Here is a 6,062-nt window from a genome sequence, read left to right as displayed (position 1 = left end):
ACCTAAACGTACATACCTAAACGTACATACCTAAACGTACGTTTATGTGTCGGGACCGCCCTTGCTGTTCCCCTCTTTCCACTGGGATTCTCTGCCTCTAACCCTATTACAGGGGCTGAGTCACTGGCTTACTGGTGCTCTTTCATGCCGTCCCTAGGAGGGGTGCGTCACTTGAGTGGGTTGAGTCACTGATGTGATCTTCCTGTCTGGGTTGGCGCCCCCCCCCCCCCCCTTGGGTTGTGCCATGGCGGAGATCTTTGTGGGCTGTACTCGGCCTTGTCTCAGGATGGTAAATTGGTGGTTGAAGATATCCCTCTAGTGGTGTGGGGGCTGTGCTTTGACAAAGTGGGTGGGGTTATATCCTTCCTGTTTGGCCCTGTCCGGGGGTATCATCGGATGGGGCCACAGTGTCTCCTGACACCTCCTGTCTCAGCCTCCATTATTAGTACTTCTCCTGTCTTATCTGGTGTCCTGTGTGAATTTAAGTATGCTCTCTCTAATTCTCTCTTCCTTTCTCTCTCTTGGAGGACCTGAGCCCTAGGACCATGCCTCAGGACCACCTGGCATGATGACTCCTTGCTCTCCCCAGTCCACCTGGCCATGCTGCTGCTCCAGTATCAACTGTTCAGCCTGCGGCTATGGAATCCTGACCTGTTCACCGGACGTGCTACCTGTCCCAGACCTATTATTTGACCATGCTGGTCATTTATGAACATTTGAACATCTTGGCCATGTTCTGTTATAATCTCCACATGGCACAGCCAGAAGAGGACTGGCCACCCCTCATAGCCTGGTTCCTCTCTAGGTTTCTTCCTAGGTTTTGGCCTTTTTCCTAGCCAACGTGCTTCAACACCTGCATTGCTTGCTTTTTGGGGTTTTAGGCTGGGTTTCTGTACAGCACTTTGAGATATCAGCTGATGTACAAAGGGCTATATAAATACATTTGATTTGGCTCCAATTAAGCGCTGTCCACAGGGTATGGCACGACGTTCCAAAATGGAGTGATAGCCTTCCTTCTTCAAGATCCCTTTTACCCTGTACAAATCTCCCACTTTACCACCACCAAAGCACCCCCAGACCATCACATTGCCTCCACCATGCTTGACAGATGGCGCCAAGCACTCTTCCAGCATCTTTTCTTTTTTTCTGCATCTGACGAATGTTCTTCTTTGTGATCCGAACACCTCAAACTTAGATTCGTCTGTACATAACACTTTTTCCCAATCTTCCTCTGTCCAGTGTCTGTGTTCTTTTGCCCATCTTATTATTTTATTTTTATTGGCCAGTCTGAGATATGGCTTTTTCTTTGCAACTCTGTCCATAAGGCCAGCATCCAGGAGTCGCCTCTTTACTGTTGATGTTGAGGCTGGTTTTGCGGGTATTATTTAATGAAGCTGCCAGTTGAGGACTTGTGAGGCATCTGTTTCTCAATCTAGACACTCTAATGTACTTGTCCTCTTGCTCAGTTGTGCACCGGGGCTTCCCACTCCTCTTTCTTTTCTGGTTAGGGCCAGTTTGCGCTGCTCTGTGAAGGGAGTAGTACACAGCGTTGTATGAGATCTTCAGTTTCTTGGAATAGCCTTCATTTCTCAGAATAAGAATAGACTGACGAGTTTCAGAAGAAAGTCTAAAGAAGGCCAGTTTTATTGCTTCTTTAATCAGAACAACAGTTTTCAGGTGTGCTAACATAATTTAAAAAGGGTTTTCTAATGATCAATTAGGCTTTTAAAATTATAAACTTGTATTAGCTAACACAATGTGCCATTGGAACACAGGAGTGATGGTTGCTGATAATGGGCATATGTAGACCTATGTAGATATTCCATAACAAATCTGCCGTTTCTAGCTACAATAGTCATTTACAACATTAACAATGTCTACACTGTATTTCTGATCAATTTGATGTTATTTTAATGGACTTAAAAAAATATATATATATTTCAAAAACAAGGACATTTCTAAATGACCACAAACCATTGAACGGTAATGTATATATATATATATATATATATATTTACATGTAATTATTTTAAGAATGTTACTAATAACAACAGATAAAACACATGCAGTCAAATGACTACTGGCCTCATGGGTGCAATGATATTAATATTTTTCATAAATAAACCTCGTTTTTTTTAAACAACTGGTTTTGTTATATTTCAGTCTTCTGTGATGTATGTAAAGTGTAATATTGGGTTGCAAAATCAAAATGCAATAGATTTAAACTCTATATCTGACATGGTGCAGGTGTCTCCTTTTTAAAAGCCCATAACCATGTGTGTGAGGTATATACTTTGGTTTCAAAGTAGATTTGTTTAAGACTGCCAAGAAACACTCTGTGACCCTGATTTAGCCCACTGAGTAAAAGGTTAACATGGGCAACATGGGCATGGGAGGCTCACAGGGATATTGGTATCCACAGTACTCCACCAATTATCAATTATTTATTTTTTACATAAATGCACCGCAAATTTTTTTATTTTACATTTATTTAAGTTGGCAAGTCAGATAAGAACAAATTCTTATTTACAATGACGGCCTACACCGGCCAAACCCGTGCGGCGATGGGCTAATTGTGCGCCGCCCAATGGGACTCCCAATCACGGCCGGTTGTGATACAGCCTGGATTCGATCCACGGTGTTTGTAGTGACGCCTTAAGCACTAAGATGCGCTACTCGGGAAAAACTGTAAAATGTGTGTAGAATTGCAGGATATTAGCTTTCAAGTTGGAACAACAAACAATCTCTCTGCCCCATGATAAAATGCATAGAACTGCAGGAAATTAGCTAGAAAACTGCTAATTGTTCTCTCCGATGCCAGTAGGTGGACCTTTAAAATGTTCCATCACAAGGCCTGAGACTTGGTTCGTCCGGCCATGTACAACACTGGAGTTGTGTTCTGATTATCAGGGGGGTCCCTTACAAATTTGCTGTCACAAAAGGGTTCCACGGCCCCAAAAAGTTTGAGAACCTGTTATGCTGAGATGCAGGCTGAACAGATATTATTTTGTCCCCATGTCAATAGATTTTGTAAACAGCAGGGGAAACACAGAGGTTGATTAGGGGGATAGTGATAATGGACTGGAGACTGGCCTGTATGACTTACATCATGTGGAACCTAAGTCACAGCCTTGCTGGCATGAACAACATGTTTTTGAGTGGGTGTATGATGGGGTGTTATTCTATGTCTGTTGTGTCAATTGATAGTATGTATTTATGTGGAATCAGCAGCACTCTTTAATTGTCCAAGTCAAATTTCCCCTCTGGGACAATGAAGTATATCAAATCAAAGTATATGCAAGATGAGAGAGCAACTTACATCTTAGATGGAAGGGCATAGTACAAAATGATGTGGCTAGTAGCACCAGTGGCTAATAGCCTGGCATAAAAGCATCGCATTTCAGTCAACAGTAGCATTGTCTAATAGCCCCAGTGGCTAAAAAGGCCAACCTGAAGACTATAGTGATTCTGAATGATGTAAAGGCCTACATCATTACAGAAGTTGGTTGATTCGAAACTGATACATAAACTTTCAGTTGAACATTGAGAATAGTTAGACATCTACTTTGTCATGTTTTCTCACCATTTAGCATTTTCAGTTCATTTGCTTTATTCTGTTTCCTGTGTGATCTGTGATGGAAAACACCTGTAGCCTATACTATACCCTAGTTTATGCTGTGTGATCAATGAAGCAGGTTACTCATGTTACTATATATTTGAAAGCAAAGCTATGTAAGGATATGGCATCAGGCTTGGTTTCTCCTGCATCTTCATTCATTCATACAAAAAAAGGGGAGTGGTCAAAAGACAAGCAATAGTGTCTATTCCTTTTATTGACAATAGCCTATAAAAGTGTTTATTCTTTACAACTTTGTTTATGACACAATATTACAGCGCATGATGAAGAGTCAATTAGTGCATAATGTAGCCCTTTTTCTTTTACACATGATGTGATCTTCAATATACAACAAATAGCCTACATGCTATAGGTAATGCCATGTATACAGATTAGTACATTTTTGTCATTTAGCAGACGCTCCCATCCAGAGCGATTTAGCGTTTGCTAAATTAAGTAACTTGCTCAAGTGCACAGACAGATTTCTCCCCTAGTCAGCTCGGGGATTCAAACCTGCGATCTTTCAGTTACTGCCCCAACGCTCTACCTGCTGCCCTACCAAGTATTAGTATAGAGTGGATATAACTACATAGTAATAGCTGTCAATATGACCTAATACTTTAGTAATAGCCTTCTATAAACATCAACTAGGGTGTTCTTCAAATGTGCAAAACAGATTAAACAACTCATTAAATCCGGAGTGACCTGTATAAATCAAACCCCACTGCGCACAGACGTCAGTTCGACGTCTAGTTCTAAATTGCACAATTCAACAACAAAAAATATAACCATAGCATTGGATTCAGGTAAAAAAAGCGACAGAGTGCCCGCCCATACGTTAATGACTTTTTACAAATCCAATCCACGCTCATTCAACGTCATCACATAGATTTTGCGGGGGTTGAAATGACGTGAAACCTGCGCTGATTCAGCCAGTTTCTGCCCAATGGGAGTGGGACACCAACCAGTGAAACTGAAAGCGAACCATGATGAAAGGCTCAATAATGTTTTGTAAAAATCAGTGTACACATTGTACAGTGCAAGCAGTCATTTACAAACGAAAACATAACATAAACCAAGCCTGTTCGTGTTAATTCTACTCCACATGATGTCCTCATCATGGTCCAATGCGTTTGGTACTCCCTGAACCTCTCGAATGGGTTGAAGACATCCGTATGTCAGTACTGCTGTCCAACTGTAAATACTCTGCAGGATCCGCGTCTTGGACATACATGAGACCACCAAATGAATCCACCATTCCCATCAGCGCGGCGAGGACAGTGAACGCTGTCCCGATAAAAAACATCTTCAAGACGTCTGTAATCATAGCTTCTCCAGTGAAATGGACGTGGTCTTGTGTTGAACAACCGCAGCGTCACCTTCACAAACAGAAATGATATTAATTACATGTGTTTTGTTGTTTGTACTCTTTTCCATGTATTTTCCTAAACGTATAATAAATTACTATTACATAACCGGGAACGCAACCACACATTAACCGCGTGGTGGGAAAGTAGACTACCAAACGGAACGCTGCCAGAAACTGTTGAGTACTTACAATATGCCTGCCGATTTTAAACTTCAACTTGTGCAGAGTAGTAGAACTCCCGACCCAAGATTGGCGTGGAAGACAGACTTTCCTTGCTAATGACGACACGAGATTTAGATATTCCTCAAGTTTTCTTTAAAACGCTTTGGAAACAGTCGAGGGAAATAAATTAGCCCCCTCTTGATATCATAAGGCAATGTCGCAATGTCATGATGCATCGCAGCGCTCTCTTGCTTCAAGGCTTGTGTGTACTGACATCATCAAATAGTTGGGAATTTCCAATTCTCGATACATAGGCCTGCTAATGATTTAATGTTAGTCACTTTCACAGATAACTCACGCAAGATGGCAGAAAAGGCTACTGAAGTCTGATTGGACTTGGTTGGACGTCCGCCACCCCCCCCACCTTTACACCTCTTCTACTCCCTGTTATCATCTATGCATTGTCACTTTAATAACTCTACCTACCTGTGTGACCTGTGTGATAAGACAAGTGCTCTACATATTTTATATTTAGCCTATTCCCATCCCGCCAAGAAATACAATGACATAGCCTCTCCACAGTAGTGGAGAGGGTAGCAAGTTTTAAGTTCCTCGGCATACACATCACAGACAAACTGAATTGGTCCACTCACACAGACAGCATCGTGAGGAAGGCGCAGCAGCGCCTCTTCAACCTCAGGAGGCTGAAGAAATTCGGCTTGTCACCAAAAGCACTCACAAACTTCTACAGATGCACAATTGAGAGCATCCTGGCGGGCTGTATCACCGCCTGGTATGGCAACTGCACCGCCCTCAACCGTAAGGCTCTCCAGAGGGTAGTGAGGTCTGCACAACGCATCACCGGGGGCAAACTACCTGCCCTCCAGGACACCTACACCACCCGATGCTACAGGA

The 6,062-nt window shown here is 42.4% G+C and overlaps 1 long non-coding RNA gene across 1 annotated transcript; it reads right to left on the bottom strand.

Moving 5' to 3' along the window:
- Window positions 1–3,815: 3,815 nt before the first annotated feature.
- LOC109878571 (uncharacterized) lies at window positions 3,816–5,502 on the bottom strand. Its single transcript, XR_002253394.2, has 2 exons — window positions 5,175–5,502; window positions 3,816–4,995 (listed from the first exon to the last, which is right to left on the bottom strand). It is a non-coding gene; the product is annotated as an uncharacterized LOC109878571 (long non-coding RNA).
- Between the last annotated feature and the right edge of the window lie 560 nt (window positions 5,503–6,062).

The sequence above is a fragment of the Oncorhynchus kisutch genome, linkage group LG9 (genome assembly GCF_002021735.2).
Source record: "Oncorhynchus kisutch isolate 150728-3 linkage group LG9, Okis_V2, whole genome shotgun sequence".
In the NCBI taxonomy this organism is placed as follows: domain Eukaryota; kingdom Metazoa; phylum Chordata; class Actinopteri; order Salmoniformes; family Salmonidae; genus Oncorhynchus; species Oncorhynchus kisutch.
The sequence above is the reverse complement of the archived record's forward strand: the minus strand, read 5'-3'. Positions and strand labels throughout refer to the sequence as shown.